This window comes from Dermacentor variabilis, chromosome 10 (assembly GCF_050947875.1).
Source record: "Dermacentor variabilis isolate Ectoservices chromosome 10, ASM5094787v1, whole genome shotgun sequence".
Taxonomy (NCBI): Eukaryota; Metazoa; Arthropoda; class Arachnida; order Ixodida; family Ixodidae; genus Dermacentor; species Dermacentor variabilis.
The window spans coordinates 122,061,936-122,087,258 of NC_134577.1; the positions used below are offsets into that span (position 1 = coordinate 122,061,936).

Here is a 25,323-nt window from a genome sequence, read left to right on the forward strand (position 1 = left end):
AACACTGCTCAAACGTTCGTTGTTGTCTTCCACATTGATACCACTAATCATGCAAAAAAGAAAGGTACAATTAAAGTCGAGTTAATTAAGGCACTCGAACCCACGGCATTTGTGTTAATTAAGCCAAAGTTGATTAATGTGCAGCAAATTAAGATAGCTTTAATTAACACTTTTACTGCATTGTGGGTCACCGGTGGGTTTATCTCTCTAAATTGCTACAGTGCGAAGTAAAACAAAAGCACTCAGACATTCGGTTTGTATTTTTCATTATTTCTCAAAACTTTAATTAGTCCACTGAAGCAACAGGTTCAACAAGTAACTGATGCTGCCTTGAATCTAAGTCACGTGTCACTCTGAGTGACATCACAGCACAGCCTGTGCTCCTCCTATGCAGCAGCAAAGTTACGGGCATTCATCTGCTTGCTGCTGCGATAACTTTATGACACTTGAACTCAGAGGTATGATTTTTGTTGCGTGAGGTTATAGATAGCCAGTAGAATACTTGTCTGATGTTAAATGCTATGACCCACTGAAAATTCATGATGCACTCAATGAAAACGTTTTTATGCTGTGTGCGGCGTGACCCACCAGTGACCCACACGCAAGAATTCTCGCTCTTGTGTTGCCATCTGAGGTTTGAAATTGCAACTAATATATCTTTTTATTGCATTGGACATGGGGTTGCGCGTTTGTTTCGGAGAGTGGAGTGGCGGCACATTTCCCAGTTGGGTTGCTTGCAAACTTTTCGCCGCAGTTTTTGAAATACGTGCTGTTGGAATCTTTTATTTTTTACCTGCATTTTTCTTGCTACTCCCAAACTTTTCAGCGTGTCTAATAGATCCTCATGCCCCTTACGGATGAAAAAAAAAAAAGCACAATGCAGAGGAAACAAATAAACTTAGTTTTGGGCCAGAAGAATGCACCAGCAACTTCGCGATCACCAGCTGATGAGTCAAGTGCTTCAGTGTCAGATGTTCAGCAGTGGACAGACAGTGAAATCAGTGACAAAGATAGTGTTTACGAACCATCACAGACCTCAGCCAGCACGTCGAACGGAGAGTCGGACCTGACTGATGATTCTGAGGCGAATGTTTCAGGATACAATGCTCTCATTTCTCTCAGCCCATCTCTAGAGAAATGGACACCGGCAACAACCACTTCGGCTAGTGTGACACCGCACTCTAGGCCGCCCACTATCATTCAGTTGCCATCTAGCCATTATGCCCCATCTTTATGTTCACTGTTTATTACGGATGACATTTAGCAAATGATGGTCAATGAAACAAACAGGTTCATACAACAAGTGTTGAAGTCAACTGCTCCCAAATCTAGATCACGGTTGAAAAATTGGACAGAAACCAATGCCAAAGAAATGAAAGCATTTATTCGAATACTGATTTGTATTGGTCTCCTCCGTCTTCCTACTCCCAAATCTAAATCACAGTTGAAAAATTCGATGAAAACTAATCTCCAACAAATGAAAGCATTTGTTGGAATACCAATTTGTATTGATCTCGTCCATCTTCCTATCTGAGTCACTACTGGGCGAAAAGTAACCTGTATGGTGTTGAACTCATTCCTCAAAATATGAGCCGTGACCGCCTTTTCCCTACTTTTGAGGTTCCGGCATTTTGCGGACAATTAACTGGTTGCAGAGTTGCAGGATCAGATCATTCTCTGATAGAGAAATTGAACCAAAATTTTTGCCATTGTGCTTGAGCTGGTAAAGGAGGTTGTGATAGATGAAACAATAGTGCCATGGCGTGGCAGACTTTCGTTCTTACAGAGTCAGGCTGTTCAAGGCATGTACAGGCTAAAGGTTGATGTATATGCCGGAAAGTGTGACTGAACAGTTGGCATCGGACACACCGAAGATGTATGCTTGAAACTCCTGCAAAATTACAAGGAAGTTGTGTGCCCGCTGTACGTAGACAACTTCTGCATGAGCTTGCTGCTCACTCTTCGCCTTCTAAAGGAAGACACTTTCATTTGTGGCACAGTTCGCTCAGTGAGGAAAGGGCTGCCAAAAGATGTCACTGAAGTAAAGGTTGCAAATGGCAGTGCTACCGGACTTCAGTCCAAAAATGGAGTGAAGGCACTGAAGTGGATGGACAAGAGGCCTGTTCTGATACTCACATCTGTCGCCAAATATAAAGCAACTTTGGTGGAGAGTGGGAAGAAAACAAGGGACGGCGCACCAATCATGAAACATCAGGCCGTTCTCGATTACAATGCAGCAAAAAAGGGCGTCGACTATAGTGACCAAATGACGGTATACCACAACTGCCTTAGAAAAGGACTCAAGTGGTACAGAAAGGTAGCTGTTGAGTTGCTTGTTGGAAGTGCCATCATAAATGCGTGGAACATTCGTGGCATGCTTGAAGGAAGCTCTACGCCAACTGTGAAATTTCAAGATGAACTGGCTCATTCACTGTTCGGCCCTCGTCAAGACAACATCGAAGAAACTTGTGGGAGGAGTGTCCACATGCTAAGAAAAACTGGCACATCGGCACACGACACTCAGTGGCACTGCACTGGCTGCTATGCGGCCAACAGTACTAGCACTAGCCCAAACACTACGGAGAGAGTGAGAACAGTGACCACTTTCTGTGGATAACGCCCCGGCAAGCCATTCATCTGTTTGTTGTGCTTTAATTCTAAGCGCAAGTAACCTGAGAAACAAGCTAGCTTCAACTGTAAAATGAGTAGGATGAAAACTTCAAAACATGGTTAATGTTCCGACTAAATTTTAGCCTTTCTCTAACTAATAAATATTTCTAACACAGGAACTGACTTCTTGTCTTTTCTAGTGGCAAGCACTTTGTACTTCTACATAGGTTTCTAGCATCTTGAATCCATTGAGGGGCTACAAAATGTATTAAAGAAAGATAAAAATGCATAATGTTGTGCTGAATGTAATCAAGTCACATGTACAAGAAACTATAGTTATTAGTTCAATGAGGACAGTAATGTGCTTTAGCAAGTTAGAAATTTGTTACCAACTTGCCCACATTCACATCTTAACAGATTTAACAATGTTCCTACTACGTGGAGAACCTTGATCTACAGTGCTTTTATCATCCTGAAGAAGGTTGGTGCTCCTATTATAACACGACTACTTAAAAAGCTCAATCTCTCAGGATTTCATGTTGTTTTACTTGACATAAGCTTACGAGGCTTACAGATTACGTGCTCATATTTCAGCGTAAACACCCACTTCCTTTTCAATGATTTTCATTTCTGTAAAAGCCCAGTAAATTTCGTCAGATGAGAAGTGCAAATGCATTTTTTATTCTTTCATAATTGTTGCTTGCTAGCCTGCTGCGATTGTGAAGTAAAGCTTCAAGAGTACAGCTGCCTGAATACTTTGCTTTTCTGCATGCAGTATTACACTTGAATGCAAGCCTTTCTGAGCTTTGAAAATTTTTTAATGATTTTGTTCCGTTGGGTTAACAGAAAACGTTGAAACCTTACTGTACATAAAATGTATTCTACAGCCTGTTTATTTTTACAATATTGATTGTTCTACAAGTGATCAACATCAGCTAAACAAGGGAGGCCTCTGGCTGCAGCCAGTGTTTCAACAAGAGGACTAGTTGACAAAGATGAGTTTGTCACAACATTGGCTCTAGCATAAAAATTCGTTATTCGACTTCACTATTTACATCTTCCTGTGAATCTGTTTGTTGCTCCAACTCCAGTACACAAAGATGAGTGGAATGCATAAGCTTACTTGTAGAGCTGCTCAATGAACTGCTGCATAGGTTACCCACCTAACAAAACACACAAGACGTTTTTTTAGTAAACCAAAGAAAAATAACAAAATATCATGATACTAATAAGACAACCTACTTGCACAAAGGAAAGCAGTTGATGTGCTAAATATCCACTCAGGGTAATAGATGAGCTGTTTTACAGATTTCACAGGTCATGAATAAATGCTAAAGGAAGACAAACAAGGCAACTACACAAGAACATTGTGTCTTCTTACAAACCATAACAATTACATTGGCCGATTCATTTCTCTCAGTGAGCATGTCAATCAGACAATCACATAGGCAGCCACAGCGAGTATTCGAGGTATTTATGCATAAATCAAGTTGTCAAACACATAAGCTTCCTTCATGTTCTGCATGTGAGATTTGCACTTTGGCAAATAACAATTCTACTGGACATGATGAACCATGAAGCCATATAATAGCAATGAGAAAATACGGATAAAATGACAGGAGCACAGAATAGAACCTTAACTTTTGCACTGAAGCTTAAAATTATTTTCTTAAAAAAAAAATTAAATTACGAGGTTTCACGTGCCAAAACCACAATCTGATTATGAGGCACACCATAGTGGAGGACGCCAGAAATTTAGACCACCTGTGGTTCTTTAATGTGCACCTAAGTCTAAAGTACATGTGTGTTTTCGCATTTGACTGCCATCGAAATGCGGCGGCCGTGGCCGGGATTTGATCCCACGACCTTGTGCTCAGCAGCTCAACACCATTGCCACTAAGCAACCACCGCGGGTAAAATTATTTTCGTCTCCAAATCTATAATTACCTTATGCGTACAAGGATCCTCTTTGAGGGTCGGAAATCTAACAGAGGCACGGATCCGACAGAGAGAGACAGAATGACCAGGTACTGTGACATTTCAAAATTTTATTAAAACTCTAGGCGTGTTTATTCACCCTAACCCCTCGACAGGGCCCAAGCGGTAGACCAGAGGCAGTTACAAATCAAGACCTTCCGCAATCCCGTTCATCTCAGGAGGATATATCCAGACATCTATTCAGATGATAACTGCAGACTATGCGGCAGGGTTCACGCATTTTAGACACATTCTCTGGGAATGTGAGGTTATAGGCAGAGAAAATGCAGTGCCTCCAGACAAAGCTGCGGCGTGGTGGACGGCCGCGCTGCAAAACTCAAACCTCCAAGATCAACTATGGGCCATCCAGCAAGCCCGTGAAGCGGCGAGGAGACAGGATCTCCGGACCTACTCGAGAGCAGCCTAGGGCCAGACCACGAATTTGCCGGATTTTCAATAAAGTTGTTACCACCACCATGTTTTGCATGTAAACTAACAATTCGTTGGAACATACAAGTGTGTTACGGGAGTAAACTTTACTTCAGGCTAAGATTTTGCAGCAAAATTATAAAGAAACCATAGGCGACCAGCAATTTAATGCATGGTATCTTTGTATAAATGGAATGGGCAAATTTACGTCACAACAACAAATATTCAGGTGAGTTTGTAAACAAAACAGGTGGACCAAGCAGGTAACAGAAACAGCACAGCACTGCTTTCAGCACTCCTTATTTGTCAGAGTTAGTGCAACCACGCAGTGCCGCGCATACATAGATCACAAAGACACCCAATGTGCATTGACCAATAGTCTGGGAGATTAACAGTGCCTACACGACCATGCTACACGACACGGATGCATTGGCAAGTGGGCAATTAGGAAAGCCCGTTTCAAGAGGTGTAACCCTACAGGCTATTGAGTATTGTACATAGTAAGATTCCAGTAATTTCTGGGGGCCTTAGTTTCATTCACGGCCAGTGTCAAGGCATTTCTGAAGTGAACACACAAGTTCATCTACATCGCTGCTCCTGCCAGGTATGCATGCCTATGACAGGCACATAGTGATTACGGGAGCAGGGAACTGCTTTGTTGAAGGCAAAATCGACAAGCATGCAAAAATCTGTCTCAAGCAACTTCACATTTTTCTTTGTTGAAACAATCATAACTTTATTGTTCTCTGAAGAATGACCAGCCCTTGCTTTGTGCCAATTGCTGCTTGTGCGTACGAAGTGCACCACCGATGAGATACTCAGTGGATAAGAGATGTGCAGCCTGACCTTGCTGCTATTTGAGGCGCAAACACAGATGTGATGAAAAAAAAATTCAGCTGTAGAACCCCTCTCCCCTGAATCTAATGTTTAGGACTGTTATGTCTAGGACCACGCTCATTGTGCCAAATGGGCACAAGGAGTGCACCGCTTTTGCTGTGAAAAGTAGGAGAAAGAGGTGTTGCCCAGTGCCTGTAGCAGGCAGAACATTGTGGCCCCACCCATGGTGCCTCTCTACCTCATTGCAGATTCTGTTAAGCATAACTACTGAGGGAAAATGAGCGTTAAAATTTTACACAGACAAAAATGCGACAAGCACATGCTTAAAACTTAGATCAGGCCTTCGTGTCGTCGAAGAGCTTCTAATTTCTGGTACTTCCCCGAATCATCGACCACACTGTACAGAAGGAAAGCATTCCAAAAATATTGCAACTTGCTTGTATAGAAAACTCATAAAAAACACTCCCCACCACCTTTTTTTTCTTCTATTATTTTCCATTGACTCTGACTTTCATTATGTTAATAAACTTCAGAAGAGCTTGCTCTCAGGCTAGTCTGTACACACTGCTAAGAACGAAAAAATGGAGAGAAAACGGGACAAGAAATAAAGGCCTACAGAATGTTGATTTGTGCGCGGCAATTTAAATCAAGGACGGGGTGCTGGACCAGGGAAGCTAAGAAGCCGCCACAACAAACAGGTGCGAGGGGAGCTAGGTGAATGGCTTTGATGTCCGCACAGAAACATAAATATAGGAATGTTAGAGAATGCTGTGTCATTCAACAACCTCGTGAATGTTGAAAAATGCGACAGTGATTAGCTGAAAAGAGTTTCAGAGAGTTCCATGGAGTAGGGAGGTGGATACGGTAAGGGGGCTAGGGTGGTGATGCGCATTAAGGGCATCAAGAATGAAGTGAAAAATTATGGAACATAGGGGGATTGTCTCATCACTGCTCGATCGCTCAACACTCGATGGCCGGGGCCAGTTGCCTTAGCTGAGATTCACCTACCCTGTCATAGCATGTGCTGTGCTTGCTGCTCTGCAGTCTTTAGAATAGCCAGGTGTCAGGGCAGCATGCCCATAATGCCTGCAATTAAGTAATAGGCGACTTGCAAAATAGTGCCCGCTCTCTTCCATACATAGCCATGGCTGAACCACTCACTAGCAAATCTGGTAAGGAAATAACGCTGACCTCCACTGTTACTTGGGCTGCAACAAGTCTGGGCTGCAAACAAGAAGACACAAGACAGAGCGCTGTCATGTTTTTAGCACAGTTCGCTTTCCTAAGTAATGTACCAACTAGGTCATAATATACATTATATAAATACATCAATTCGTAAACAAAATGTTATTTTTAATATAATCATTTTTAAAAACAGCACAAGGATGATAGCATAATTTTAAGCGTAGTGGCTGCATGCCTTAGCAATGAAAAACTTTTGTCAGAAGTTAAGCAAAGTTGTTTTGGTAACGTAAAAATGTGCATCCTCGTTGCTAAAGCATTCCTGTCCGGGGAGTGCTAGGAGTTTGTCTTGGTGTGATGTAAAACCCTCCACACATTTATATAGTGCAAGAGAGAGAGTTGATGGGGAAGGGGGAGTGGTAGTGGCCAGTGGAGAATCCTTCCCTGAAATAAATTTCTGGCTACGTCACTGAATGTCTGTAATGCCTTGCAATAGCAATAGGTCTTGGATGAAAACACTATAGATGATACCAGTGAACCTATTGAGCCTATTCCTGTTTAGTGAGGTGATGGATGTTTTCCCAAAGAATTATAGAAACTGTACAATGGAATGTCTTGTACCACCTGTAATAACTATGCTGTAAGAAAACAGAAAGGCTGAGCTTAAATGTTGTAGGAAATCTCTTAACACTCCATCTGACTCAAGTACACAACAGCCCCGCTCCTTGACAGAAGTGGTTGCTTAGCTGTAATTAAACTTCATGTCAATTACTGTGAAACACGGCGTCATCTTCAGTTGAGGGGTGGCACTGTGCTCAGCTCAGTGGAATGAAGCTTCCAGTCATAGATGGTTTCAGAATACAGGGTAAGTGACCTCACATTTTACTCTCTTCGTCGTGAAGTCTAGACACCAAAGCCTCGGTTTGAACAAGTAATGCTTTAAGCGCTCTCTCATGCATATGTTTGCTTTAAGGCAGAGTCAGCTTACTATTTCCTGCTTCTGCCACATGCAAATGATACAAAAATATCTCAATAAAATGATTGTGATCTAAGTGGTACACACTCTCTGCAAGGTGATTAAATGTTTGTAATAAAAGAAGCACTACTCATGTGCTAGTCAGCATCTGCAGCAATATGTTCACTAAGATAGCTTTTTTGTCTCAATATATTCGATACTGCTGCAAATTTAAGAGGTTTTGCAGCTAACCTGTAGCTGTTTACTTGTGTCTCGAGAACATACAGCTTTAGGTGAGAGGAGCGCTATATTGCATGATACAAAGGAACATTTTTAGACTGCTTGTTTTATTTTTGTGTAAAAAACAATTGTGAAGGTTTTAATTGCAAAGTAATACAGTAGGTGTTGGCAATGCAAACAAGCCATGCAAAGTGTATGCATTAGAAATGTACTATCCAGATGAGGATCCCCCGCCCCCCTGATATATTGTCAAACATGCTATAAATAATAAATGGTATGCTATAATATCAAATGCTGTGACATTTAACATATATGGTGACTAAAAAAAGAAGGATAACTAAAGCAAGAGCAGCATTAACAAAACAACAATATCAACTGCAAAATTTATAATTTTTCTCAATACTTTTGTCTTGGCAAAAACTGTGGCCTCACACACTGTGGGCACCTTTGCCAACAATCTTCACATTTCACTAGTGCTAATTCTAGCTTCCCTCTAGCTTCTAGCTCAACTGCAATGTTTTTAACGTCAGGGCATGTGCAAGTGAAAATTAGTTTGTGACGGTCATAATTTCTCTGCCTGAATAATAGGGAGAAGAGAGCAATATAATTGCCTTGAGAACTTTTAAGCAGAAAAAGCACGGTGGATGAGGAGCAGTGGCCGTGATAAAACATTTCAGGAGTTCAATGTAGTAAGGATACAGGAGTAATATGATTAACTTTGCAAGAATATGAGGCCATTATAACACTAGGGGAAACAGACGGGCCCATCACAATGAATTTTTAAATATTGTAACTGATCTGGAGCACCTTGCACGGCTGCTGTAATTAGGAAAAGAAAGTAGCATTGTCTTAAAAAGACAGCTTTTTTGTTTGTTTACTCTGCTATGCAACTGTACACATTATTACTATTACTTTTTTTTTCTTTTGGAACAGAAAGTCACCATATGCCTGGAGGTTTTAGATCACCTTCTTGGTGTGCTCTCGACATATGAACAGTTCGAAAACATTAACATTGTTGCTTGGTTTATTGCCCAAGTAGACCGGCACGTAACGACTGACAAAGGAAGCAGGCGTGCGAATATGCACACCCTGTATCTAATAAACCCCTATATCAATCAATTTTGTACAATTAGACCTCCATATATTGAACTTTAATGTAACAAACCGTTTTACTTCACAGAACTTATTTGGTGTGCCTAAAGAAATCTTAAATTTACTGATTTCTGTTTATCTGCAATTTCAATTTGATGAAATCATAAATTCTTCTAAAATTTAAATGAGGATACGTGTTGCATTTGAACTGCAAATTCTATGGACGTACAAGCGCTTTTCGGGAGTAAAGCTTCACGATTTCCTTCCCAAGTTTATTCGACTTAAGGACAAAATTCTGCAGCAAAGTTATAAAACGACCACAGGTGATAAGCAGCTGAATGCGAGGTATCTGGTACAGACCGACGGGGGAAAACTTACAAATCACAACAGCACACAATCAGGCGAGTATGTAAACAGGCGAACTAAGCCGGGAACAAAAACAATACAGCACTGCTTTCGTAGGTCCCGAATGATCAGTTTCGTCAGAGTTGGTGCAAGCACGCATCCGCAGATAAAATGGGCTCCCACCGTGCATTGACCAATACTTCGAGAGCTGACGCCTACACGACCACCGGGGGAGGTTATAGCACTTGTTTCTGCTAATGATGTCGCGACAACGCAAGACCTGAACATCGCCCCCGAGGGCTCCGTCATCGTTGCGCATGCGTGATTTGAGAGAAGGTGAGAAAGGAGAACAACTCTTTTTCTCAGGATGTGACGTCACATTGTTGCTTGTTTTTACTTTTTTGAAAGAGCTACTCTCGAACGTAGATTAGCCATTGCCGTCGTGTCGGCTGCAAGACGTTCTGCGCGCACGTGGCGCGCTTTTGTGCATGTTGAAAGCATATAACGTGCGCGATATTCGTGTGAGCGCAGTTTGACTTGAGCAATCGTGGGCTTGGACTCCGTGACATTTGCTTTCGTCATATGCGAGTTAGGGGCTTGCCGACAGGTAAACCGCCTCTGTACTTAGGTGAATACCTTGTTTTTCGTGGTCCTGAAATAAATAGCGCGTCGCTGCGATGGCGACTTCAATCGAGTGCGGTAATTGCTGCGCATTACGGGCGATTCATTTGCACAATACGTGCTGCAGTATCGGTGCAGATACAGAAAACTTATCCTGTGAGCCTTACTTCCGTCAGTCAGTCGGTTAGATGTTTCACTCTTATCCAGTGCAGATTTCTTGATATGCACTAATGATCTGCTTCAAATATCGACGAAGTGTCTATTCATCGTGCAGATGTTTTTTTTTTTATTCACACAACTGGCGATGGGCAGCAGCGTTACGGCCGTGAGTTTTCCTTTCGAGCAAACCTTTTCAAATTGAAGTTTTCGCTCATGTTCGCGAGATAGCAAATTTAAGTGTTACACCCGCTGCTGTATTTTTCGATTCCATGTGACCTAGATTTAAGCTGCCTCAGGTTGTATAAACGCGCGCAGAGGCTTTTAGAAAAATAGCTGTCACCTGAGAAATCAATGCAGTGTGCCAGTTCTTTTGGAATGGTGCTATTTGTGAAATTGATTATATTTCCCCTAGTCATGCTCAACTACTTACTGTTCAGATGCTTGAACTTCCGAAGAAGTATTTGCAAAGTTTCTCTTCCAACTCAGCATTGTAACCGACGCTTCTCGGAAGTATGAGTGGTATTTGCCACTGCAACACTGCCATGAGTTCAAGTTCAAATTGTGCCCACCGACTGTCTATCCGTGTGCCACTAGAAAGTAAAGAACTCATTTCTCAATTGTCGCAACATTTCTTTTTCATTCCATCTTCAAGAAATTTGTTTACTTCTTTTTCTGGTCATTGTGGACTTGCACACATTGAAGTTTTGGATAGCTTAGCAAAAGCATTGCATAGTGGGCCTGTAGGTTTTTTTTTTTTTGTATTTAGCGCATTGCCCTTCTGACTGGACAAATTAAGTAACTGCAGTACACATATTTCACTTCCTTGGAATGTCTGTTCCATGTGCCTCATAACAGTACACGGTTGAATTTGGCACATGCACTTTCATATGACTAAGTGTAGGTTTGTATTGCAATGAAAATAAGAACATGAGTGCTTCTTCAATTGTCTTCATCACATTGCTGATGCCTTCAATGTGTGAAAATGGCTTGTAACAATATTGCTGTGTTTCATGTGAGGATATGGAATAGAATAACCTTATTCTTTTATGCTGAAGGTATTCACCCCTTTTGCCTGTTGGGCTTCAAATCTTGTAGAAAATGGTGTGAGAAGCCTGGGGTGTGCCTGAAGAGCAATGCTAGTTTGTGCATGATCATATTGTTGCTGCTGGGAAGATGACATGTTAGGCACATTTTTTTCATAATTAACACAAATGTTTCCCTCTTTCCCCTTGTGGCTCAATCGTAGTAGACCTGTTCGTTTTTCAGTTACTTTGTTGTTCATTTTTGTTACATATCAGTATTATGTACTATCAAGTTAGTGGGAATATAAAGCTATTTGATGTTGTATTCATGGGGAATCCTAGCCGATCCCTCGTCATGGGTATGTGCCATATGTCACAGGCAACAGTCATTCTAGTCTCTCTTCTTGTGGTAAAAGTATCCCAAAGCCTATTTTGTATGCTTGCAGATGAGTTGAGATTTACACATCAATGCCAGCTCACAAAGCATCTAATACGGCAATCAGCCAGCCACCTCCGCAGATGGAGAATTCTGCAGTTTCCAATCATACTGTTTCTGTTGTCCTTGGCAGAGATGTTGATTGTACACAGAGGGAATATACTGTAGGAGAATAAAAATAACTTGTCATGACAAGGGCCATATATGGTAGAAATTATAGTAGACTATGACCAGCATTAGCGCAAGCTCTGCGGTATCTAAAAACTGAGTAAAGTGCTGGTTTTCATATGCTATAGCTGCTGTGTGCATTAAGCTCAAAACTCCCTTCTTGGCAACATCACCCAGGAATGCCCACTCCAAACACTCTTGCACATGCACTTTGACAGCATCTGCTTTGATCTACCTAATTGCATATCAGCAAAGATGGGTCTAGTTCACTAAAGACTGACAATGCTGCATTCGAATGAAACCAAACTGTTCTCGAAAAGTTCTTGAAACTAGTCAAGCAGGTTTTTGAGAACTTTTAATCTGGCAAAATGACAAAATGAAAGTTATTTGAAATAAGTGATGCAATGCTGATGAGGTTTGGGCATGCATTTCAAGGTGCTTAGTGAACCTGCCAAATTGGCAAGGGTCTTGAATGAATTCTTCACTAGGCCCAACTATTTTGTTGCTGTCCTATATTGTCTCTATAGGAAGAGTGCACAACAAAAATCTTGTGGCTTCCTGTTATCATAACACCCTATAACTTCCTTAGATGTAGGGCCATTTGATATTCACCAATAAATACTTACACAGGATTTAGATGATGCCTTTAAATATGTGTCCCTCATGCTTGCATGTAAAGGAGCACTGACATTAAAGTTTTGGACTGAATTTTTTTATATTAATCTGGTTCCAAATGGCAGCTTTTATGACCACACCATGCTACTGAAAGCTGCATGTGCTTTGAGCGATTCTTAATGTGTGCTAAGACTTGCTTCACTAAATAAATTTTCTTATGACTCTTCTCAAAGATCTAAATTAAAATTAATTTAATTCTAGTGTTCTATATGTCACAACCACGATACGATTACGAGGCATGCCATAGTTGCGGAATCCTGCTTAACTTTAATCGCCTGAGGTTTTTAACATGCACCCACTCTACAGTTTGCACCAAGACAGAAAGACCAATGTTGTGCTGCATAGTGGTCCTAACATGCTCAGCTTTGAATGACCAAATAATGGCATGGCTTACTCATGAACAACTGCAGCATGCATCATTTGTTTGTGACCTACCATGCAATGTTGTCACCAGATTATGGGGCCACACTGCCTTTTGCACATGTGTAAATGTTTGCGTTAAGGATATATTTGTTGTGCATAGAAGGAATCTGAAGTTTTGTAGTGTAGTTAACTGAATGACAGCTACACACGCATACGAAAAAAATTGTGCCAGGACTACTTAAACTCTGCAGTGTGAGTTTGACCAATTCTTGCGATTTCACACATTTCGGATGACTGCAGGTCATTCATTACAGTTATACCAGCTTTTGTATTTTTAGACATGCTGTTTGCCCCGGTTTTATACAGTGATCATAGATAGCCACATCACACCGTTGATAGAAGAATTCAGAATTTTAGTAAAATGGGGTTGCTCCATGTTGAGGTGCACCAGCATGTCATAGTAAATGGAAGCCAGAAGCAGCAGCATTTTAACGTATTGTGCCGCACCATGTAAAGTCAAATTATTGTGCCCCCCTCCACTCTCGCTGGCAAAACCTGCTGGTGAAGCATTCTGAGGAAGCTTTCGAGGTACGCTGCGCTCTTTCCAAAACAGCGTCCGAGGCGGCCATTTATTTTGCCTACAGGACGAAAAGTCCCTGGCCAGGAGTGCATCAAACATACGAAAATAGCTGTCAGTTGTGCTGCTGAACTTCTAGACATTTATAGTTTTGACCTCAGGTTGCAGAACACAGCAATGCTATAGCAAGCAGTGTGGTGAAAGCTGTTTCACGGCTCTGCTACGGCATAGCCAGCACTGCATGCACATACTATACACAAGCATGAGGTTTTAGCAGCAATACTTAATAGTAAAGTGTATTTGTACAACTTCACTCTGTCTTTAACACTGCCCGGCTTTAAAATACATGAGAAGAGGTCCCTGTCTTTCATTTGATGTGTTTATACAAAAAAAGTGTGTGCATGGAAGGGGTTAAGGCTCCTTTGTCAAGCCAAAATGCTTCCCAGCATGATAAAGTGAAGCTTTGTGCATTTCAGTTTGCAGTTGCTCACTGCACTTTCCAAAGCGCAATCAGCACAGAGAGAACAGGAAAACACACAAGCAATAGTTCAGCAATTTATTTGAAACAAATGCAACTTTGTTTTACAGAAAGACCACATTCCAAAAAAGCAACCACATGCTATGCAGACAATACAGCCAACTTATGTTAATTGTACAGATGTTAACATGCCCTGCCTTTATATGTGGAAATGTTTCAAGTCTCAAAGTGTGCCCCTACTTTGTAGCTTGTCCTTGGAACAATGGATGATTGAAACAAATGCTAAATTTAGCACCATTGCCACACTGATAGAAGAAAACTACATATTGTTGCATGTGGAAAAACACAGACAGAAGAGGCTATTTACAGGCTATTTACACTGGAGCCAGGCAGCCAGGCTGACACTCGCTCGCGCCAAGCGCACCAACCAACTTCGTCGTCGTTCTCGTGGCGGCTCGCTTCTTGAGCATCGCTTGAGCATATCGTAATACTACCCCCCGGCGGCAAGAGCACCGTCATGGTGCTGTTAAATATCCAAGGCGTGTGGAGAGTTGTAGGGCTTGAGTCGGGCGACGTGGACGATGTCACTGGTTGTCACAGCGGAGGACGTAGTGGGCGTGGCTAAAACGATTTCATAGGTGAAATCGGTCACTTTGCGGAGCATGCGATATGGGCCTGTGTAACAAGAAAGGAGTTTTTCACATAGGCCAACTTTACGCGAAGGTGACCAAAGCAACACGAGGCTGCCGGGCAAAAAATGGACATCACGGTGACGGAGGTCGTAGCGTTGCTTCTGCTTGTCTTGAGACACTTGTAGACGACTGCGCGCAAGTTGGCGAGCGTGGTCAGCATGGGCGATTGCATCACGGGCATAAGCGCTAGTTGAAGCTGTGGCGGACGGAAGCACAGTGTCCAGTGGTAGCGTTGGTTCGCGGCCATACAAGAGGTAAAACGGGGAAAAGCTGGCAGTTTCGAAACGGGAAGAGTTGTATGCAAAGGTAATGTAAGGTAGAGCCAGGTCCCAGTCACGGTGGTCGTCGGAAACGTATTTGGATAGCATGTCTGTAAGGGTGCGGTTCAAGCGCTCAGTGAGGCCGTTCGTTTGGGGATGGTAGGAGGTGGTAAATTTGTGCCGTATTGAGCAGGCACGCATGATGTCGTCGATGACTTTGGCCAAAAACATACTGCCACGGTCTGTTAGCAATTGACGCGGAGCACCATGCATCAAAATAATATCATGTAGGAGGAAGTCCGCAACATCAGTTGCGCAACTGGTCGGAAGAGCACGGGTTACGGCGTAGCGGGTCACGTAGTCCACCGCGACTGCAACCCACTTGTTTCCTGATGTAGATTCCGGAAATGGGCCGAGAAGGTCTAAGCCGACACGATGAAAGGGCTCGGCTCGGAAATGTCGAGCGGCTGCAGGTAACCTGCGGGGAGCTGGGAAGGCTTCTTGCGTCGTTGGCAAACTTCACAAGCGGCGACGTAACGGCGTACGGAACGGGCAAGACCAGGCCAGAAAAAACGGCGACATACACGGTCGTAGGTTCGAGATACGCCGAATGTCCTGCCGTTGGTGCGTCGTGGAGCTTTTCTATAACGGTGGAGCGGAGGTGTTTAAAATGGCAACTTCTTGGAGAACAGAAAAGGGTGTATAGTAAGCTTCCAATAATCTGACTCCGGTTAATTTAATCTTTTCAGTTAATTCGATCCTGGCCGACGCCCATGCATTTCTATGGGATTAAACATTGATTATTTCGATCCTAAAACTGGCATTCGCCGGATAATGCAAACTTGACCAGACCCCAATTATGACCCCTTTTAGTGGCAGCGTATGTCTCAGTAGAGCTTAGGGGACAGTGAATGCATTAAACAAATGCCATCTCCTCTCTGAAATGACCATTTTTGACCCACCTGAGAAAGATTTTCAAGCAGTGACGGTAGCTGACAATGTCCGATTGTGGTACTTATCTGATTCTAACGAACACTTTTTGTTTTTGAGACATTGAGACAAAAGTTGCCTAGCTGTGCAATCGATTGCGGAACTAAAACCGTGGTTGTAGCATTCATATGCTTTACCACATATCATGGCTGTAATACGGCGAAGCTGGCTTTAGAAAATCAGCTGCCATTCTAAAAAATGAGGTACGCGTAGGTTTCTACTTTGGTTTGGAGTTAAGTCATTTCTACTTTAGTATTTTACTGTGGACAAATAGAAATTTGATGCACGTTCGTTTCAGAGGCGTGTTACTCAAGCACATATTGCCAAATGAATCAACGGTGCTTCAGCAGGTTTTTGCATCTTAATTTGACCCGTCATTCTCGTGAGGGTAGAATTAATTGAAGCTCACTGTATAAACTGCGTGATGAAGCACCAAGAAAGTTACCTTGCTCAGGTAGTGAAAAAACATGGAAAAAGTGCGTCACACAACATCCACCGAAGTTCTGTTGCAGATGCAAAAGCTGCCTCCCTTATCTGGAACAGAATAAATTCCTTTCAAAGGCAAAATAAAAAACAGAAAGAGAAGTCATCAAGGCATTCCACATCCATCTTATTCAGTCTTTACAGTGTTGCTACATCACCATTTGCTTAGCCTCCTATGCCAAAAAAGGTTGTCAAAAATAAAATGACCTGATTCCCATGTTTTTCACCATCCAAACAGTGTTTACTGTCAATTATTACCGCTTTCTGTAACCTCACCTGTAAATACTGTATGTTAACACTGAGCTATATGATAAGCTTAGTGAAAGTTAAAAAAGAATACTGGATGTTCATTTGTTTTTTTTTAGACATAAGAAGAGGTGCTTAAAAGCGAGCCGCATTTGCAAAATGCTTGAATAAACAGCAACTACCCCGGTCATGCGCTAATTGTGGCCATGCTGTCCCTGCAAACTTCTTAATCTCATCCGCCCACCTAACTTTCTGCCGTCCCCTGCTACGCTTCCCCTGTCTTGGTCTGCCAGAATTCCACGAACTAGAATGCAGAGTAGATGTTAGATTATTTGTACTAAGGGCGCAATAAGCACAGTGAGGTGTACGTACCTTAATACTGTGCCCTACAATGTTCAGCTGCATCTCTGCCCGTTTTTCGTGCTCTTGGATTTAGCAATGGGACGCAGGGTTCTGTGCAAAGTTGGGAACAATTAATGTGTATATGCGTCTGCGATAACTTCACCGCAGCACATTTGTGTAATGCGATGAAGCAAGCAGTGTATTGCGGTGACGGGATGTATGGCAGCCCGAGTTCCAGCTATGATGTCCCCGTTACGCTGAAGATACTGCCCCACCCGCTTTGCTATAATCTCACATGCTCTCGAACTCTCTATTTGCCTGTATTTTTATTTTCACATGCTGAATGGGCCCACCACAATACATATATGTAGTGAGGTGAAGGTTATTAAAGTTCAAATGCTTTGACAGTGTCAGACATAACAGTTTTAGAATGACATGGCCAATACAACAGCCCAGACCTCCACTTTAACAATTTTATCATTACTTTAACAATATCTTACAGCACAGAAAAACAACGTAAACACCTCAAGAGTTGATTAGCAAGTAATACTGGAAAGCACAAGTCTAGTGGCCAAGGGTTTGGTGAAGTGCTTTAAGCACTCGACCGACACACCTTAAGTGCTTAAAAATTTCTAGCATATTGATGCAGGTTGATCAGACTTACTGCGATATTGGTTGCTTTACAATGAAAATAATAGTATTGGATAAGAGGATGCAAGCGACTCGTGTGCTGTTTGGTTATGCAAACCAAATAACGTGTTCTTGTTTACGCATGCTGCTTGCGTCCACTAATCTGTAGCTCTCTGATGTCAGACGTATAAGAGAGGCTACAAAAATTGGGCTTTGAACTTCACAACTCCAATTTTGTTTCTTCTATACTCCTACAACCTAAACACTATGCTGTCGTGACAGCGTCTGCCTAGCTCATTGCCACATTTTGCGACAAAAGCAGTGATCACACAATTAGTGTTGCCTAACCTAATATTACTCTAAGAATTCTTTAAACAGTTCATTTTTTAAGCATGAAGCATGTCATGCCCAATTAGAGAATTAACCATGCAATAAGCTACTAGAAGTAGCTAAAAAGTCAGCAGCCTTCTGAAGTCAGCTTGATTTGCAGCTCCTAAAATTGGCTATTATTCAATTAGGGGAAGGAAAGAACAGCTTGAATAAACATGTCTCATCTGAAAGTTGTGGTGGTGTCCCGCAGGCTAAGGCAGTGAAAGGAAGCCATTTTGGCCTTGGTCTACCTCTGTCCCAAAACCAGGCACCGCAGCCCAGGCGACTTCACTTGGCTTTGACATGTTCAAATTTGCTTTCCAGAGCACAGAATACTCAGTCGAGGTGAGCTCAATGCACATCACCCACATTGGGAATGCAAAGACGTACGGCCAAGAGAATGCCACCTTGATGAAGCAGACCGCAAATTAACAAATGACACCAACTATCCCAACTGCCACACCCTCCATTAAAACCAGAAGGTACACTTACTTAGCATGGGCAACTGGGGCCTTCATCCAGAGTGTCAGTGCGACTCTGCCCCAAGAGGCAGCAAACATTATCCAGTATAACACTTGATGTAGGGATGAAAATGTGCCAAATGAAAAAAATCGGGGTTTTAGGCTGGGACCATTTGTGTGATGCACTTGAGTCTGCAGAATGTGAAGGTGTTGGAGAATCGCTAGCAACATGCATCCTTTACACACTGCAAAGAGCGACATGCGAACTAGAGCTTACTGGGGCATTCAGCCCTGACAAGCAACTGCTGCAACTTTGGGGTGAGCAAGCCAAGCTGCATACTACATACTTAAACTGTGGCTGCATGCAACAAACCATGGTCAATGTTCTGCACAAGACTGAGCAGGCAAAGATGTCATGCTAAGCAACTTGCCAGAGACTAGTGAATGGACCAGTGTGTCATTTGAACGTATAGGTCTCAGTAAGATGCGACACATTCTCGGCTATAACAGGCAAACCAAATACTGTAATACTATTGAAAACATGCTGCTCGATCTTCAGTGCACATCTGAGTAATTTGAGGAACAAGCTGCAGATGCTTTCCCCGACCACCTCACAGTGACTGACCGTCACCAGAGTTGTACGCACCTTAATGACCATTTGCCAAAGAAATGGAAAGCCTCTTTATGATGGCAGAACCTGTCATTGCTCTCGAGCATGTCAACACTTGGAGCGCACATGGCAAAAATGGAGTCATTTTGCAGATGTTGAGGAATCTCACCAAAACAAGGAAGCCAAGCACTATCGCTTGTAATCAATGAAATCTAGAACATTGAAGTTCCCCACAGAGTGGAAACACTTGGTCATGATGCCACTACCGAAACCAGGCAAGAAACCCAACACCATAGCCAACCTTTGATCAGCCTCACTCACATTGACAGTGTGCAAATTGACTGAAGGAACGTGCCTCGCGAGGCTGAACCACTGCATGGGAAAGACAAGACTTTCCATCTGTGCCAGATTGGCTTCTGGCCTAAGGTTAACATGTGCAACAATAGCCTCTTTCTGCATCAAAGCATCGCCAATACCAGCCACATCAAAGGAAAGATATATAGGTGCTTAGTCACAGCTGAACCAAGAAGAATGTTGAGCACAGTCTGCAACGAGGAGGTGCTGGTGGCCTTTCGTGAAGGCTGCCCAGGCATTAGGGTTGCCAGTGTTGCCAAAGCCTCTTAAGCAACCAAATGTTTGAAATATGAAGTTACAGTAAACAGCCAAAAACTTTTGCCACTACACAGGTGGGAATGCAGGTAAAACCCGGACTAGCACACTTGGTTGCAGGAGTGGTTCACTGATGTGGTAAGATGACTTAAGAGTTGGTGATAAGGTCGATAACATTCCAGAAACTTCTTTTACATGCAGGCGCGTCCTGTGCTGTGCGATAAAATTTGTTAGGCGGCGAGAAGTGGTCGCCCGATAAAGATAAAGAAGTACACGTGTCATTACTCCCCTCTTAATACAAAAGCATCATCCCGATGCTACAAATATAAGAGAGCGAAGCACAAAAGGACACTTATTAAAGAAAAGTAACAAAACAATGAAAAGAAACAAAGTCCAAAGGTCAATTACGCGAAATCCCAAAGTTTATTAACGCTGGCAGTACGGCTTGAGTTGCACAACGTGGACTATTTCAGGTCGTGAGCGGCACCGCTGTGATAGCGAAATGCCGTCTGGCACGATCTCATAGTCCAGTGCACCTATACGTCGGATGATCTTGTACGGTCCGAAATAGCGACGCAAAAGCTTCTCGCTCAGTCCTCGTTGGCGTATAAGGGTCCAAACCCAAACACGGTCACTGGGCAGGTACTCGACGAAGCGTCGTCGGAGGTTTTAGTGTCGGCTGTCCGTACGCTGCTGGCTCTTGATCCGTAGGCGGGCGAGTTGTCGGGCTTCTTCGGCGCGCTGGAGAAAGGTCGCGACGTCAAGATTCTCTTCGTCGGTGACGTGCGGCAGCATGGTGTCGAGCGTCGTCGTCGGGTTCCTGCCGTAAACCAGCTTAAACGGCGTGATCTGTGTTGTTTCTTGCACCGCCGTGTTGTAAGCAAAGTTTACGTACGGCAGGACTGCATCCCACATCTTGTGCTCGACGTACATTGCTAGCATATCGGCGAGGGTCTTGTTCAGGCACTCCGTGAGACCATGCGGGTGGTAGGCAGTTGTCCTCTTGTGGCTTGTATGGCTGTACTGCAGAATGGCTTGGGTGAGCTCTGCTGTAAACGCTGTTCCTCTGTCGGTGATGAGGATTTCTGGGGCACCATGTCGCAGCAGAATTTTCTCGACGAAAAATCTCGCCACTTCGGCTGCGCTACCTTTCGGTAGAGCATTAATTTCAGCGATGCGGGTGAGATAGTCCGTCGCCATGAAGATAGACTTATTTCCGGATGTTGACGACGGAAACGGTCCCAACAAGTCCATCCCGATTTGCTGAAAAGGTCGACAAGGAGGCTTGATTGGCTGTAGTAATCCTGCTGGCCTTGTCGGTGGTGTCTCGTGTCGCTGACAATCTCGGCATGTTTTCACCTAACAGGCGACGTCGGCAGTCAGACGCGGCCAATCATACCTTTCCTTTATCCTCGACAGCCTTCGGGAGAATCCGAGGTGCCCAGCGGTTGCCTCGTCATGTAGGGCGTAGAGTATTTCTGGACGCAGCGCTGACTGAACAACAAGAAGGTAGCTGGCGCGGACTGGTGAGAAGTTCTTTACGAGCAGGCTGTTTTGTAAAGTGAACGAAGACAATCCGCGCTTAAAAGCCCTAGGTACTACGTCGGTGTTCCCTTCCAAGTACTCGACGAGGCCTTTTATCTTCGGGTCTGCTCGTTGCTGTTTAGTGAAGTCTTATGCGCTTATTATTCCAAGGAAGGCGTCGTCATCCTCGTCTTCCAGCGGGGGATTGATGGGGGCGCGTTATAGGCAGTCGGCGTCAGAGTGTTTTCATCCGGACTTGTAGATACCGTGACGTCATATTCTTGCAGTCTGAGGCCAGATGTCCTGAAGGGTCCTTTAAGTTAGCTAACCAACACAACGCGTGATGGTCGCTGACGACTTTGAATGGCCTGCCATATAGGTAAGGGTGGAATTTTGCTGTAGCCCAAATGATGACGAGGCATTCCTTTTCAGTCGTGGAATAATTGCCTTCTGCTTTTGACAGTGACCGGCTAGCATAAGATATCAACCGTTCATGTTTGTCTTTCTTCTGGACTAGGGCGGCACCGAGGCCTAGGCTACTGGCGTCAGTGTGGATTTCGGTATCGGCGTCTTCGTCGAAAAGTGCAAGTACCGGCGGTGATTGCACGCGTCATTTTAGTTCTTGAAATGTGTCAGCCTGCGGCATTTGCCATTTGAACTCGACATCAGATTTGGTTAGATGCGTTAGCGGCTCAGCGATGCGTGAAAAGTCTTTGACAAAGCGCCTGTAGTAAAGGAATCTGCGCACTGCCTTCTTGTCGGTTGGCTGGGGGAATTTTGCGATGGCAGCTGTCTTCTGTGGGTCGGGGCGTACTCCTGATTTGCTGATGACGTGGCCTAAGAACAAAAGCTCATTGTAAGCGAAGCGGCACTTTTCCGGCTTCAGAGTGAGCCCTGATGACTTAATGGCCCCTAACACTGTCGCAAGCCGCCTAAGGTGATCGTCGAAATTTTCGGCGAAGACAACGACGTCATCCAAGTAAACAAGGCATGTCTGCCACTTCAGTCTGGCTAACACCGTGTCCATGACGTGCTGAAACGTTGCAGGCGCCGAGCACAATCTGAATGGCATGACCTTGAACTTGTAGAGGCCGTCCGGCGTGATGAAGGCAGTCTTTTCGCGATCTCTCTCGTCGACTTCTATTTGCCAGTAGCCAGGCTTGAGGTACATCGACGAGAAGTATTTAGCGTTGCAGGGCCGATCCAATTCATCGTCTATCCATGGAAGGGGGTATACGTCTTTCTTCGTGATCTTGTTCAGTCGACGATAATCGACGCAGAAATGTAGGGTTCCGTCCTTTTTCTTCACCAGTACAACAGGAGATGCCCACAGGCTTTTCGATGGCTGGATGATGTCGTCGCGGAGCATTTCTTCGACTTGCTGCCTAATAGCTTCACATTCTCGCGTCGAAACTCGGTAAGGGCTCTGGCGGAGTGGTCGAGTGCACTCCTCGGTGATTATGCAATGCTTTGCGACTGGTGTCTGTTGAATTCTTGATGACGTCGAGAAGCAGCCTTTGTATCGTCGGAGCAGACTTCTGAGCTGTTCTTGCTTAATCATGGGGAGACTTGTATTAATGTTGTAGTCTGGTTCGGGAACCATGGTCATCGGGGTAGATGCGGCGGAATCAGAGAGGACAAACGCATTACTAGTTTCCAGAATTTCCTCGATGTAAGCGATCGTCGTGGCCTTGTTGATGTGCTTGAACTCCTGGCTGAAGTTTGTCAGCAACACTTCAGTTTTCCCTCCGTGCAGTCAAGCGATCCCTCTTGCGACACAAATTTCACGGTCGAGCAGTAGGCGTTGCACCCTCGATGACGCCTTCTACGTCGGCAGGTGTTTTGGTGCCGACAGAAATGACAATGCTGGAGCGAGGCGGGATGCTGACTTGACTTTCGAGCACGCTTAAGGCATGGTGACTACGAGAGCTCTCCGGTGGTATCGCTTGATCTTCAGACAGGGTTTTCAACTTCGACTTCAGGTCGATGACTGCGCCGTGTTGGTTTAGGAAGTCCATGCCGAGAATGACATCGCATGAACATTGTTGGAGGATAACGAAGGTAGCTGCGGTAAGTCCGGTGATGAACGGTAATTCTTGCCGTGCAGATTCCAGTCGGCGTAATCAGGTGTCCTCCAGGGGTGCGAATTTGTGGGCCTTCCCATGCAGTCTTAACCTTCTTTAACTGGGCGGCGATGTGTCCACTCATGACGGAGTAATCGGCCCGTGTCGACTAAGGCGGTGACTGCATGGCTGTCGAAAAGCACGTCGAGGTCGGTGGTTCTTTGTCTTGCATTACAGTTAGGTCTTGGCGTCGGATCACGGCTGTGTCGCGTTGACCTGTGGCTGGTATGGGACATCGTCAGGTCGTCTTTCGTCGTCGTATTCTTTGCTTTCACACTTCGTCGGGACGGCGGCGTGTCGTTATGTTTTCGAGGTAGCTTCTTCGGCGTCGGCAGAGGATTTTCGTCAGTTCGATGAACAGCAACTACACCTCCATCGGTTGCTGCTTTTAGTTTTTCAGATATGGGCTCGCTGACCGGCCCCGGACTGGGCCAGTGTATGGACGGCGTTGCGGCGACAGGTAGCGGCCTGCTGACAGCGAACGGGACGGTCGTCGAGAGCTGCATTGAGTGGCGGCTAGGTAATCGGCGATGTCACATAGGCGCTCCCCAAGCTGTGGACGCGGCGCGCTGACGGCGAACCCTCTCAGTCCCAAGTTGTGGTATGGGCATCGGCGGTACACATGGCCAGCTTCTCTGCAGTGATAGCAGAGCGGGCGGGCTGGCGGCGGTGGATGACAGAATTGCGGCATCATAGGGCCCTGGCGGGGTCGTGGAGGGGAGCCTTGACGGCAGGCGATGGCGGCGTAGGTCATAGCTTCCGGCTGCGACCCCGCACCTCCACCGGATGTCACGTGGCAGTGACGGTTGAGAAGGCAGCAAAACTATGATTAACAAAATGAGCGTTTTATTGGGCGAACTTGTGCCCTCAAAAGAGGCTACACTCAAAAAAGGATGGTAGCGCCGAACATGATCGGCGGTCGTCGAAAATCTGAAGAGCGGGTCAAGCGCATCGGCTTTGATACATCTGTCGTCAAATGTTCCAGAGCAATCGCTGGGACCCGCGTGCCTTCCCCAATGTTCCACATTATTCGCGTCGCGCACACATGCAATGAGATAACACAAGTTGCGGTGAAAGACAGTGGACGGAACCATTGATAACATTCCAGAAACTTGTTTTACATGCAGGCACGTCCTGTGCTGTGCGATAACATTTGTTAGGCGGCGAGAACTGGTCGCCCGATAAAGATGTACACGTGTCAATATACAAGATGAGGCAGAGTAGTTAAGATGGCTGACCACCAACAGCACGCAGCAGCCAGCGTCCTGCGGTCCTCTTCCTCTCTTTTTTCATCCTTCCGTAACAGGAACCCCGGGTGGTGAAGCGCCGTCTCGGCTCATGGTAGGCAAAGAATTGCGAGCGAAGTATGGCTTCAGCCGCGAAACATGCACGACGTCAACAGGCGTCAGACTTGAGGATGCATCAAACTGAAGTGGTGAAATCTCGTAATTTATCTCGTTAACTTGACTTAGGACTTCATAAGGCCCTGTGTAGCGAGAGAGAAGCTTCTGCGAGAGGCCAACCCGACAACATGGTGACCAAAGGAGCATCCAAGCAGCTGGTGCAAACTTAACATCGCGATGGCATCAGTCATAACTCTTTTGGTATATGCTGCGGGGCTAATAAACGAGATCGGGCGACTTGACATGCCCTGTGAATGCGATCGATGATTTCATGAGCATGGTCAGTTGCAACACGTGGCACAGAAGGGATGATGATGTCAAAGGGCAAAGTGGTGTTGCAACCATACAAAAGATAAAAGGGTGAATATCCTGCAGTGTCCCGTCGGGACAAGTTATACACAAACGGCACTTAGGC

At 44.5% G+C, this 25,323-nt stretch overlaps 1 long non-coding RNA gene across 5 annotated transcripts in view; it reads right to left on the reverse strand.

The window, feature by feature from the left end:
- Positions 1–6,479: 6,479 nt before the first annotated feature.
- LOC142560936 (uncharacterized) overlaps positions 6,480–25,323 on the reverse strand; it is a 29,880-nt gene continuing 11,036 nt past the window's right edge. The window contains exons 3-5 of one of the 5 annotated variants that reach the window (XR_012823476.1): positions 17,210–17,290; positions 16,554–16,642; positions 6,480–7,077 (exon numbers count right to left, since the gene is read on the reverse strand). This is a non-coding gene — a long non-coding RNA (uncharacterized LOC142560936). Of the gene's footprint in view, positions 7,078–11,726; positions 12,068–14,230; positions 15,761–16,553; positions 16,661–17,209; positions 17,291–25,323 lie in introns of those variants that run through there. The other 4 variants (XR_012823477.1, XR_012823474.1, XR_012823475.1 and 1 more) reach the window with 4 other exon arrangements.